The sequence below is a fragment of the Bacillus rossius genome (genome assembly GCF_032445375.1).
Source record: "Bacillus rossius redtenbacheri isolate Brsri chromosome 4 unlocalized genomic scaffold, Brsri_v3 Brsri_v3_scf4_2, whole genome shotgun sequence".
In the NCBI taxonomy this organism is placed as follows: Eukaryota; Metazoa; Arthropoda; class Insecta; order Phasmatodea; family Bacillidae; genus Bacillus; species Bacillus rossius.
The window spans coordinates 25,123,712-25,138,371 of NW_026962011.1; the positions used below are offsets into that span (position 1 = coordinate 25,123,712).

At 38.2% G+C, this 14,660-nt stretch overlaps 1 non-coding gene across 1 annotated transcript; it reads left to right on the forward strand.

Moving 5' to 3' along the window:
* Positions 1–2,883: 2,883 nt before the first annotated feature.
* On the forward strand, positions 2,884–2,955 carry Trnah-gug (transfer RNA histidin (anticodon GUG)). Its single transcript has one exon. It is a non-coding gene; the product is annotated as a tRNA-His (tRNA).
* The last annotated feature ends 11,705 nt before the right edge of the window (positions 2,956–14,660 follow it).

The window sequence follows — 14,660 nt, forward strand, 5'->3', positions numbered from 1 at the left end:
CATCATGAAATTAATTTTTAAACATCGTGTTTCCATGTTTACAAAATACCAACTGTTTTTAATAAAATTTTATACTTCACTGATACAAAAAATTTTAATGCATAGAAACAAATATCTTTGAAACGGCATAAGTACGAAATTCAAAATAGCATCAAAAAAAGTCCAGTGACAAAAACATTTATTTTTCCAAAAAAGAAAAAAAAGACAAAAAGAAGAAGAAAATTTTCACCGTTTTTCGTTTGGAGCCTTTTTAGTAATTATAAGCATGTTTTTCGTAAGGTGCCTAAGTCGCCCATTGAAAAATTATGAATATAACAAACACTTATTTTATTAATGAACGCGTGTTCCACTTATGTAGCTGTATTTCAAATGTTACTCTATTATTACACTTCCATTTTCTATTTTATACACATCTCTATGGAGTAGGCTATGGTTATCTAAATATTTATAACTCAAAGGTGACTGACTGACTTAGTGATCTATCAACGCACAGCCCAAACCACTGGACGGATCGGGATGAAATTTAGCATGCAGGTAGATGTTATGACGTAGGCATCCGCCAAGAAAGGATTTTGATTAATTCTACCCCCAAGGGGATAAAATACCACTCACTGACTCACTCATCACGAGATCTATAAAACTATACACCCGATTGACTTGAAATTTAGCATAGTTACTCATTTTGTGATGTAGACGCTCACTAAGAACGGATTCTGCGGAAATCCGATCCCAAGGGGAGTTTCGGGGGCGTAATATATCAAAATTTCTAGTTTTTGGTAGGAAATCACCATGACAACGGCTGTTGCTTTGTTGATGCTTCATTCGTCTCTATGGTAACGACTATTTCATTGTTAGTGCAGTTCTCATCATCGTTGAAATTTTGGCGGGTACTTTAAATATCAAAAATTGCCCTTTTTTTCAAGTATATATATTTTACAGACTTGAAACTTCACAGTAATGTTCCTTATGTTACGCAGGATGACATTTTCCGAAAATTAGATCCCATGGGTGGTTAAAACCAGGCAACAGTGGGTACTTTGTCTGCATGAGAACAGGATTTTGCATTGTTCATGCCTTCTGCGTCTCCATGGCAACGGGCATCGCCCGGCAGTGGCGTACCTACAAGGAGGGGCATGTATAATGAGCGGCGCAAGAGTGATCTGCCTGTAGACTGCCGTAGCGAAGTACGGGTATATCAGTTTTACGTTGCGTGCGAGAGTCGGGAAACCATCGGTGCTATTCATTTTCTCTCCGGTACATTATACAGCATTGTAATAAATTTTCACTGAATTTTTTTTATTTACCATTACTGTAAATGGGAGATGTGGCTTAATTTTTTTCCATTAGTATGATATGGGTAGTAAATCTTTCTATAAGAAAATATATTATAATTGATCACAAATTCATATACAAATGTTTTATGCACGCCATCTCTCGTGTACAGATAACACTGCTGCCATCTAGCAACGGGTAAATTAGTCAACTGCACGCGCCCTTAGCGGATACTTTTCCGAATGGATAGTTTTCAGGATTATTATGAGATGTGAAACAGCGACGAAAACGGGAATGGTAACTATTAAGGCTGCGGGCATTTTTCAGGATTTTTAAAGTAAATGCATTGTCAAATAAACCCGGAATGGTAACCATTCACACTGCGGGAATTTTTCAGTATTTTAAATTAAGTGCATTGGCAAAAAAACCGGAATGGTAACCATTCAGGATTTTAGGAGCTACTTTTATATCTGCGCACACAAAACTGGAATGGTTACCATTCCGACAGCGGATACTTTTCCGTATTTTGCAGACGAACACGGAAAACTATCCAATCCGGAATGGTAACCATTCACACTGAGGACACTTTTCCGGATTTTTTCTAGCAGCACATTTGCAGTAAAAGCCGGAATGGTAACCATTCATACAGTGGATACTTTTCAGGATGTGCAATTATACGATATTTGCCAGTAAATCCTGAATGGTAACCATTCCGGATTGCTCTGGGCACATGAGGATGTATAATTTACGGAATGGTAGCAATTCCGATTGGATACTTTTCAGTCGCCCCCTTGAAAATTCCCCGGCAATAACAAGGCAAAAAAAAATGATTTCAGTTACGTCACAGCATGCCGTCTTCCGAGAATTATCAATTCCCAACTCCATGGGTTGCACGGGTTAACGTGCGAACGGATGAGAATGGCGTATGTCCAGCCAAGGCCCGTTATACAATGACACGGCTACAGAGACAGACGTATCACGTAACAGTAGACGGATCACACGGAACAGAGCGTCTAAAGTAGCACGCAGACAAAGACGGACCCGGCAATACTGAGCTCTTCCGTTTACGTCACTCCGTGAGACCAATACGAGTACTTGTGCTTGCGGTGGTATCCGTGTTGGTTTATGTTCTAAATACGTTAAAAAATTGTTTGAAGTAAAGCATATCTAGAGTTCTGTTATAAGTTTGTAGTCAATTTTTTTATGTAAGTATATTTCAATTAAATCAATTATCTATTTCGTAACCTTGAAATGCAATCTCACTGGTTGCAATATGCTACCTTCCCGTGTATCGAGGAAGCAGCAGAGACGTGATGAGGAAATTTTCCGGGTAGATCCCGTCTCCCGTGTCCGTGCCGTTACAGAACGGGTACTGATACCTCGGGTCCGTGTTTGCACGCGTCCGCTCTAGGTACTCTGTTCCGTGATCCACGTATCAGTGTCCGCTTACATGTCGTCGTCGAACCGGAGAGCGGCGCGCGACGGAACAAGCTGTCCTTCGCTCAACCGCGGCGGCGAAAAGCCTTCGTGCGAAGCGGTCATGAGTGACTGGTCAGTGTCGGACAAGAAAGACTCCTGGAAGAGAGCTGTGAAGTAGCAGCAGCCGCGGTAGCCGTGATCGTATAGTGGTTAGTACATTGCGTTGTGGCCGCAATAACCCAGGTTCGAATCCTGGTCACGACAATGCAGGCTGGAACATTTTTTTTCTTCATTATTTTTTTTTCTCACTATACGCTCTCATCAGTTCGCGGTTAGAAATTACAGTAAATGTAAGGACATTTCAACGAAGAATTCAACTCAAATAAACGAAGACTTCTTCGTGATTTCAAATAACTGTATTTTAATAGAAACTACACCGTGTCTCGACTCCAGAGTTTTATGGTTCTTCAAAAGAAGAGTGTTCTTACTGTAGACTTAACAGGTTTTTGAATTTTTTGGAAATATACCAAGAATATTCTTTTGGATTAATGTTCAAAGCCAGTTCAGTCAGTGTCCGTAAATTTATGAAGACAGTCGTAAAGTTACGAACATCCCTCCACAATTTGTAACCATGATTTACTCGTAAATTTAAGGTGAAAATTTTCAACAGTGCACTTCCTTGTAATCCCTATAAATAATATGAATGCGAAAGTGTGTTTATCTGTTTGTCCTTTTTTTACGAAGCAACGTAGCAACGGATAGACATGATTTTTTTTCATATATATAGTTTATGGGCTGAAGAGTTTCATACACTACCTATAATTGTGAAATTCCATCCCCAAAGGAGTTAAACAGAGATAAATTCACTTTTATAATAGAAAAACATAGAATATAGGTCATGGACTCACGAAAAATGAGTTTCTGTCATTTATTAACGTCTGTCACACGGTCATATAGTAAGATTATTTCTCGCAACTTCCTATCCTTATCCTTGGCGAAATCCATCCGCTTAGTAAAGCTCGCGGCTGCTAGCGAACTAAAGGCGCTTTTAACTGTTCAGTTTATAAAACTTCGTCAATAGATGGCGTTGCATTGAATAATTTGTAACGCGCTATCGTTTGGTGCGTCTGTCACGTCTTGAATAGGGGTCAACTGCCGTCCCACACAATGATGCTGAAGATTGGCGACCCGGTTTTGCTGATGCGTAATTTTGATTCACCGGTATTGTAATCAATGGGACTTTAAAATCAAAATTTACAGGTTTTTCAATTGTATCTCCTATAGACTTGAAATTCGGTAGTGATGTTCCTTACATTATGTGTTTAGTCCGGGCAAAGCCGGTTAACGTCAGATAGTTTTTGCATATATGAAATACCCATTTAAAAATAATACTGAGTATTTCTTACAATAATTGACACATAATTTTATATTTTGTTTGATGTTTCATTCAAGCATAATTTATTTAAACCACTGAAAAAATAATACAGTATTTAACAATTTGACTTTATATTGTTTTACCGTACTCATTAATGTGCGTTGTTAATACCGGTAAGCTATTTAGGGAATTGTTTACATATAATTATAACTGCTGGAGGTACTGTGAGAACACAAAGTATAATTGCTCGGGTAAGAATCAGAACCCAGTATTACTGCGAACACTATTATTTAGTGATACATTTGTTTTCATTTAAATGTATAAATGTACAAATGTATGCAATCTTACATTAATATTTCTGTTCCATTTATTAAAAAAAAATTAGTTTAAAGAATTTAATGTTACAATAATTGTCTCTGTAGTTGTGTAAGAAATTGCGCCTTAACTGCAATACATATATTTTTTCAAAACTATCATTCAAGTCTCTTGACGCAATGATAGCAAATGTTATATTAAGAAAATCGATAATTTTTATTTTTCTCTGAACGAACTGATATTATTTTAATTAACATTTTTTCTTTCAGATGAGAATATTTTACAAAAAAAAAAAAAAAAAAACAATTGTATTAGTGTGAAGGTATTTTTTGAAAAATAATTTGTGTAAATGTATACAAATTTATAAAACATGTTTCTAAAACCTTAAAAAACAAGCTATATCGTCATTAAAAAATTTACAAACCTCTTAGTTTTTTTAACAATATTTTATTAAACTTATTATTAAAAGATTAATTCAATCATAATGCATTAATTAGTTTATAACCAAAATTATGTTATTTAAAATCCACTGATGGTGTAGCTTGGCTTCTGGGTTGTAGCTGCGTACTTGGCGGATATTTCACTGACGTTTCGGTCGACATTGCAGTCGCCATCATCAGGGAGCAGTTACCTATTCAGCGACTGACGATGGCGACTGCAGTGTCGACCGAAACGTCGGCGAATCATTCGCCTCGGACGCGGCTACAACCCAGACAATGGCCGTGAAATCCTGCGAACATTATCATCCACTGATGGTGTTCGATTTTCGGCTGCCCCTGTAGGTACGATCTCCCGCGCACCTGCGACGACGTCCGTCTCCCGCGGGCCCGGGCTCGCCGCTGTTTACTCGACCACGGCGACGCGTGTAAACTCGCGCGTGACGCTGCGCAGGGCGAGCTCGCCTCGGTAAACAACCCCGCGACGCCCGCCGCGACTTGGGACCCGCGCCCTAACACACGCGCCGCGCGGGAACAAGTCCCCAGGGCACAGAGCAGCACGCCGCGCAGAGGCGAAACTTCCTGCTTAGAGACCGGAAAAATTAGCGGGTTCAATGACCTTCAGGATGGACTCCCATATCCTCTACACACTCGGGCAAATGCCAACTGTTCATTGGCTGCTGACTTGTGAGTCGTCTCGACTGGGTGGCCTGTGATTCGACACTGCTATGAGTGAGGGTATCTAATTGGCTCTCAGTCCTCCAGATTAACAGTGGGCCAATGACAGAAGCAGCACTAAGGTATAATTATTTTAATTTTAGCAAAACACGAAATGAACCCGCGAGTTTTACAGGTCTCTATTCCTACTTTATCAATTTATTGTAACAGGGTACAGGTGCTCTCCAGAAAAAGAAAAAAAATTAACAAAATTCTGAAAATAGTATTTTATAGATCATCTCACTATGCTGAATGATATGTTCGCAGTCTTTCACGGCCATTGTCCGAAGTAGCTTGACTTCTGGGTTGTAGCCATGTCCTTGGCGAATAATTCACCGACATTTCGGTCGAAACTGAAGTCGCCATCGTCAGGGAGCAGTGTCGACCGAAACGTCGGTGAATTATACTGAATGATTTTGTAAATATGCTTTTAAAATTTCAAAACGTTTACCAGTAGTTTATGGTTTTGAAATGTGGGGGAGGTTATATATGCTACATTAAAAACACGCTTAAATAATTTTGATCGAGTTATCTTAGGTGTGAACGATTAGTAAGTTAAGGTTCATATCAACTACCGTAAAATGAAGTGAACGTTCGGTTAGGTTACAAAATTTAAAATACTAAAAGACATCTGTTAGACAAATGTCATTTCGGAATTTATTTGATTTTTTTGGATGATCGCCGACTCTAGGATATTACATAAAATTGTTATCTATCACTGAATCTACATTTTCCTATTTATTTGTTTGGAGTCTAGTATGACCACCTCCTGCTAATACATGGGTAAGTTTATTTTTCTGTGCACTTATGGGCGTTGTTTTGAACCAGTTTTCCAACAGGTTTGCTCGGTAATTTAGAAAACAGGACATATGCTTACTTTTGCAAATTTTCTTAGGTACCTTTGTTCGGGCAATGTAATCATCCAGAGGAAATCGCAATATGGTAGATTTCTAGTTGTCTCGCCAATAATAAAGAATTACGACAAAATATCTGGCGTTCGTCAACTGTGTAATTAATTTTGTATACACTTGCATCGTACATTTATTTTTTGCTTTGGAATCTATATTTTCATTGTGTGGGTTAGGCTAACAAGTTGTGGAGGAATTCGAGTCAGTCTTAAAATATTAAAAAACCAAAATCCAAAATAATGTACACACCACATTTGCACAACTCATGTTTTTCTTATGTACAGCAGCCAATTATCACAGAAAAAGCTAATCAAGTTCTCAAGGAAAATTACATTTGTCTACCAGTTTTATTAGACTCTGCTTGTAAACTGAAAGGGACAACGTGAAAATCCGCAGTCTGGTTTGTTTACCACGTCGTTATTTCCTCCCAGGTATAAGCAATGGACCTTATTAAAAGATCCTCTCTGCTGGTCAGAAACAGTTTTATAGCGCTGCAAACGAAAGTGGTCTGACGAAGAAATGATCATGGTCAAAGGCTGTGCAGTCGTGTTTGTGTAGATTACCGCGAGTGCTTGCAGTTTATTTTTAGTAACCACTGGTAGAACGAGGAAAATGTGGGCTCTTCAAAATGTTTATTCTGGTCTGCTAAACCGAGTGGCCGGATCTTATCGAAAACTCATGTCCGTAAAACTATAAACCTACACTACCTAAGATAGCGAATTCGTTTGAATTTTACTCGTACTATGCTCTCTGCCTAGAAATTATCACAAACAATTAATATTATTTAACTTTTTAATCCTCACATGATGTTTAATGATACTACATTTATGAAATAGCGTAGGCCTATTAGTTGTGTGAATATCAATATTTTTCTAACTACTTATATATTTTATTGATAGCAAATAAAAAAATACCTTTATATCACGTATAATTTGTTACCAAATCCCACATGACATGCGTAAAACATGTAAATATCGTAGGCTTTCGCGACAAATGTCTGGAATTTGCTCTGCCTCTGGGTTTGTAGCCGCGTCGAAGGCTGACATCATCGACGTTTCGGTCGACGTTGCAGGCCTTCATCAAGGTTATTGCAAGTTCTCCTGCCTTTTAATGCTCCCTGATGATGGCGACTGCAACGTCGGTCGAAACGTCGGTGACATCTTCACCTTAGATGCACCTACAACCCAGAAGCCAAGCAACTCTACATAAAACGTAAGACTACTTAAGAGCTAGCTGGTGATTGATTGCGGTGGTTTATTCTCTGAGTATAGACAGGGACAATATGGGAAACTCTTTAAGAAATACGCGAGATAAGTGTTAATAGCGAACCTGGTGACGTGGAGTGTAACTACGTTATCTTACAATGTGTTTTAAGTGCGTGGGAGTAACGGCATCTAACGGCGTGGAGTGAACCTAGCAGGAAAGCAATCTAGTAAATGGTCTCGCGTTTCGCCAATTATAATTGACCAGAGTTTCCTATTTTGTCATATTACGATATTTGGTATGAAGTCGAACAAGCTTAGTTGATCTTAGTACGCAGTCAGCAGAGGTGGTCGTGATTTTATAACTTAAATGTCAGCTGCCAACTGTAAACATGTAATATGTTTAACCAAAACTGATATTTTAAATAAAATTGTAACATCTATATAATAAAAGTAGTATGTGAATGTATTTCCTGAAACAGGCGACAGGCGGTGGTGCCAGGTGCCGATCCACCATCTTGGATTGTGACGTCACGGTGGCCATCTTGGATAAGCGTAACGGGACACAGAGTAACGGGACATTGTGCGTAACGGGACAAGTAGTACCGTGACCTTGACCTTTGATCTTGACCTTGACCCCGGCGGCCATTTTGGATCCGACATCTTGGATCCGCCATCTTGGATCCGCCATTTTGGATGACGTCATTTTGTTTTCTCGAATATTCCGGCATTTTGTTTCCGCCATTTTGAATTATGACGTCACCGTTGCAATTTCCGTTTACGCCCGCCATCTTTAACTTTTTTACTATCCGATTTTAATGGAAAAAAATTTAAAATTTATAAAAAATTCATTTAGTAAAATTTTAATAAAAAATTAAAAAAAGCATCTATTTACTGCACGGAGCTCGGAGTCCTCGGTTCGAACCCGCAGCGCTGTAAAACATTAACTAATAAATAAATTAAAAAATGTCTATAACAAAATGGTCCCTTAAAACACCATCTATAAAAATGGTCTGATATCATTTTTTTTGTAAAATGATTAGAAAAAAGTTATATCGTCAAATATATATTTTTTTCTCAAATCTTTATGGATTTTTGCTTATAACCTTCTTATTTATGGTTCTACGACTAAATGTTACTGGACAAAAGTTGTAGATAATTCTATTTACAACAAAATATAATTTCTTTTGTGAGACCTATAGTTTGGCAGATAAACCGTAAAAACCATTTGAACCTCTTTTTCCAAGATGACGGTCGGGGGACAAGGGTTGAAACCCCACAAACATCGATTTAACTTTACACTAACCCCCCCTTCATATCTAAAAAAATAAAATTGCCTCCTTTGACAAACACAACCCCGAATGTAACTTTTCAATGGACTTATATGCTATGTACGTATATATTCATGGTTTTTCTCGAAGCAATCCAACTGAGCTTAAGCAACGAGAAAATCACTTAAATGACGTCTTACTAATTTCGTCAAATGATTCAATTACATCGAGGCTCTTAAATTTCATTTTTATACGAATCTTCACGAATTTTAAATATTTCCATAAATCCCGAGGTTCGATAATCATTTGAAAATTTAATCATGCAATTCAGAAGCTTTCAATAAAATTTTCTTTCCCCTTGCTTCTGAAAACCAGTTGAAAGACGAATGCCAGGAGTGGAGGGTTTTTTTTTCCGCCTCGCATCCGTGTTACACACCGCAGACGCCGACTCGGAGATCGACAGTTCTAATGATGCCCCTCGTTATGCAGATGGGAAACACGATCTCCAGATTCGAGTGACTTTCCGTGGAGGATGCGCCCTCGGATGCTCCAGTCGCAGGGGGATCATCTCTTCTCCCCCAACTCACTCGCAAAATTTTTTTTTTTTTGATTTTTCGATTCGGATTTTCCGCCTTCCTTGATCCATTTGCTGCCAGGCCGCCTAGGGAACGACAAGGGCGTGGTAGTTGGGGTGGTGGGTGGGAGAGTGAAAAGCAAAGTGAGAAGGAAGTTGCAAAGCTCGCAGCACGGTGTGGCAAACGTGCCATGAACTGGTTGGCTCGGATCAGAGCCCGCCGATTGCGATAATACGACAGTCCTATCGCGCCGAGAGCGAAACCTCACCCCGGGCTGCGTGTCGCGAGTCAACAGAAACACAAACTCGAGGGTTGAAACCGGGTCGGAGAGGGGAGAGGGGAATTGGCCACTAAAAATGTTTTTATCAACACACACATTTAAAGCTGACACCAAAACAATACAGTGGTGTCAGGAAAATTTTGTTGTCGCTGATTAATTGTTCATTTGAAACAACAAAATTATTTTGTAGTCTCTCTCAAACTTTTTAGTAGTGTCTGAAACAACAAAAAAAAAATATTTTGTAGCTACGACACGAATGATTTTGTATTTTTATTTTCAGTGTAATTTGCGCGTGTTCCGAGCTCTGCCCACACATCACCACGTGACCTGACGCTACAAGATACAACACCTGGCTCGCCATACAGCGAAACTTATGTTTGTTTGCACTTTCTGTAAGCTTTACCAACAAAATTGACGTCTTATTGGCCCAACATGCCAAGCAGCAATAATATGTATGTTTCCTTTTGGACCGTGTTTTACGTCGCTCGGTTACGCAAAAGGCATGATGCCGATGTCACAGTATGCGGTTGAACCAGAGCGGTTGCCAGTCTTCCTCGATTATTTCCTCTATATTGTTTACATTTTCGATTTTGATGAATTTAAAAGTGGAATTGTCGAGAGACTTGCGTTGTGCACCTTAAGAAATATCTGCCGAAAGAACATTCAGCGAAAAAAAAAAAAAAAAAAAAAAATTATTTGGCTGTATTTTGTACTACAGCCGCCAGGGGTTTGTTTCATGAATTTCCATCGCGCTGAACGGGAATTTTACGTATGAAATAAATAAAATAATTCAACAAAATTGAAGTCGCTATATATATATTTTTTTACATGGATTCGATGAACGTCTTACTTGACGGTCGGGCGGCCACGCCAGAAAAATTACGGCACCAAACCGCGACAAACTCGGTCCGTCGTTCGCAACCACTGGCTCAACTGACTCCGTATCAACATCAGAATCATCAGAGAGCATATACATGTCCATTACCAATCAATTGTCTGCATTCCCCGTCGCTTCTCGCGAGGTAGAAGGCTGAGGCTCGCTCGAGTGCAAAAGTGCCTTTTTGGGGGCTCATTTTGCCCAACTGGCTCATTTCTCTCGGCTACTTTTGGCCTCATTCAATACCTACGACATTTCTTTGCATTTTAAATTGCTTTTTCTTGGGCGTTTCATTATTATTTTTTTTCGCTTCTCCAACACAACCTGTTTTCGCTTAGGTATGTTGCGATTAATGGCTGTAAACCCAAAGTTATTCATTTTATAGTTATTACCCTTAACTAGCACCACTCAGTGCTCACATACGAGCAAATTATAATTAAAATCACGTAAATAGGTTTATTAATTTCAGAGTTACAGCTCTTACTGACTTCTATTGGACGCTCCTCCATCAACGCTCATTACGTCATCAATGCGAATGTTAACCGGGTGTGTCATACGTAATGACCATGAGAAAAATCTGCTCTAATAAGATATATTTACTTCAACTCTGTATCTTTCATAGTTTACGAGTTTTAAGCGGTGTCGAATTCTTAGCCGAAGTGACATGACACCCAACCCGAGATTAAATACATTCATATTCCTGTCGGAAATTCATTTAAAAAAAAAGACGCTGCGGCCGTGTGTTGCCTGCATACGAAATGCATTTAAGAATACGCTGACGGCGATTGTGTAGATCTGTTTCCATGTTTCGTTTTTAAATTTTATTTTTTAGGAGAGTGAAAATGACTAAAAAGCGTGTTTTCAGAACAAGTTTAGACATGAAACGCCCAGTACAGATTCTTGGAAGAACTCGAGTTACTTTACACTTTTATCTTCTTTCTTTTATCTACTATGGTTACTACACATATTATTTGTAAATACGCTCATCACTGACTCACTGACTGACTGACTGACTGACTCACTGACTCTCATACGCTGTATGAATTCTGTTTTCATGGGCTTACATTTTCTTTGTTCTTTGCTAACCTGTTCTTTTTAGCATTGCTACCGAGTCCGAGGCGCAAACATAATATGCGTGGGAGCCGATATTTTCAGCATTTTTCAGTGATAAGGTAGTGAGCCGTGGCCCAGTTTGTTCACGTTTTGTCCACGCATATCTGTTTAACATAATTCAAGTTAATGAGACTCCACTTGCAAATATGAATCAACCAACCACTATTGTGTCAATTTTTCAGCGCTTACGATAAGACTAAATTGATCGCGAATAGATTTCAAAGGCACATTCGAGTTTTAGCGAGCTAATGTTGTCGCGAACTCTATTCAATTTAGCACCTTCATAAGAGTCAAACAATACGGTTGACATCCTGGCGTTTATATTGAATCGAATCCACAGCAAGGAAATTATTGAATGACCACGCAATGTAGTAGTTTTTCAAGAGTTTATTCATAAAACATTTTATTTTGTGAAGTAACAATCATTTTATCATTTCATAAACGCACCCTGAGTACAAGACTATCGTAACTCAAAAAATTGAGTTTTTTTTTAGATATTTTTACCATTAGCAGGAAAATATCATTATCTAGGCACTGCAAGACTATCGCAATATTATATTTGCTTTTACGGGACTTATGGAAAATAATGTAGTGTTGCACTCTGGAAAACATTATTTAAGAATATGTGCAAGACTATGGCATCTGAGTTGTGACAGTATTGCACTGATTTTTGAGTTACGATAGTCTTGTACTCAGGGTGCGACATGTATCAGAAATGACTTTCATTTGCACAATATTAAAATAAATTGAATTTTTTTAAAAAAAATATTTTATGGATATTAAATTAAACGGGTGGCCTAGGCGTCTTACAACTAATTATCTCACAGTTGTGCTATGCACGACGAGAAGACTGCGCGCCGGTCCAGAGGCGACACCGCGCTAGAAGCACCAGCGAGCGTCGCGCCTCGCCGACACAGACACACCCCCGAACCAGCTCAGACACGCGCAGGGCGGACACCGGTCCAGAGGCGACGGGAGAGGCGAGATTGCACTGGGCTCAGAGCCACGCCACGTCCACGGCCACTCGGGGGATGACAACCTGAGCCCTGGTCGGGGCGCGTTCAGATGGGTCGTGACGCGTCGGCGATCACGGGCAACGGGCATCCACGACCGACTACACTCGGTTTCACGACTTGATGCAAGGTTTTGGACGTACGCCATTGCAAAGCACTTTTTATGTAGAAGGAAAAAAATAAAAAAATAAATAAAAATACCCGAAAGACAATATTTTTTTGTTCTCTTAGTACATTTTTCTTTGTTTTTCTTTGTTTGTTGACCATATTCCTGTTACGGAATATTTTTTGGTGTTTATATCCTGTTGACAACAGCAATTTTTTTTGCTTAATTTGTGTTTTTTTGTCTTTTGGGTATTTTTATTTATTTAATTATTATTATTATTATTTTTTTAGTTTTCTTCTACAGAAAACGTGCTTTGCAATGGCGTATGTCCAAAAACTTGCATCAAGTCATGCACTCCCATTGCACAAATCTTTCAAAGATAACACTCGGTTTCACGCTAAGACCGCAGTGCAGAGTGAACGGTGACCACTGTTGCCGGATTGACACTACCCGGGTTGTTAAAATTGATAGTCTTATCTTCTGTACAATCGTTATTCATAAAAAAAATACGTGAGCGAGACTTTCAGTAGTCGTCAGTGATGTGTAACGAGAAAATTCACGTGTTCTCGTGTTGATCATGTTGCAAATAAACTTATAATACGAAACTCGGACACGAAATTTAAAGTAGAATCTTTTTAAATAATCCCGAGTGTGATAAATGTACTGATCAATAAAATAATCGCTTTTAAAATGTGCGTAATAAAATTATTAGACGCGAATCACAAACTTACTTTCTGCGCCCGCTGCTTGAATTCGCTTCCTGAATTGCAAACGTTACTTGTCACCATCACCCGCAGATGACAGCACTAGACAACAGGAGATTTTAAACTTTTAGAAATGACTCCCATAAAAGTGAATAAAGACTTGAAAAAATTCAAAACCCCGGCGTTGGACCTAATTTTCAAAGAGGAATTTTATTAAAACACTGCCCATTTTGCTAAAATTCACTGAACAATTTATAAATATAAATTTTCCGAACCCGTTAGAAGTTATTCTTCTATGGCATTACCACATTATTAACTAACCTAAAACATTTTAGAACTTATATTACAACACTAATAATAAGTTTGTAGATTTGTTTTTACGTAAATGACTAAAATCAATTGGTAGATACTTTCGACAAACAAACCTTAACCTTTTTTGAGTTTATTCAACATTATTATGTACTATTATATTATATTGTTATTCAAATTTAAAAAAAAAAGTTTTCTGTTGACGTTATTTAAACCACATCCCTTCAGGTCAAAAAATGTACTCTCTTCAGTGTGCTGCTAAGACAGTTGAAAATGTAGAAGAATGTTTTGTAATATAATCAATATAATGCAAGTTTTCAAAATTATTTTATAATTTTGTAATTTTTTTACTATAACTATTTTTATTTACCAAATATATTCCAGGGTAGTTATACTCTCAAGTTTCATTTGGCATATAAATACGTTCGGTATGTGTCCTAATATTTACAAAAGTGACTTTATACTGGTTTATGTTGCTGCACGTAGGTCCGCCATCTTGGTTACAGTTTTCTATTAATTGACTTCTGTTACATTTTTATGAATTACTACTACTAAATGTCACATACCGAGTGCTAAGACGTTTTTTCACATCAGTAAGTTTTAGTATACTTTTAATTATACTATTTATTGATTTTTTAAGAACCCATAAATAATGCTTGCTGAAAGTATTATCACTGTTGTAGTCTTCCTGACAGAAAAAAATATTAAATGTTAAACACCAATTATTATTTCTTAGGAGAAACTATTTGTACAGTCAGTCACTTAAT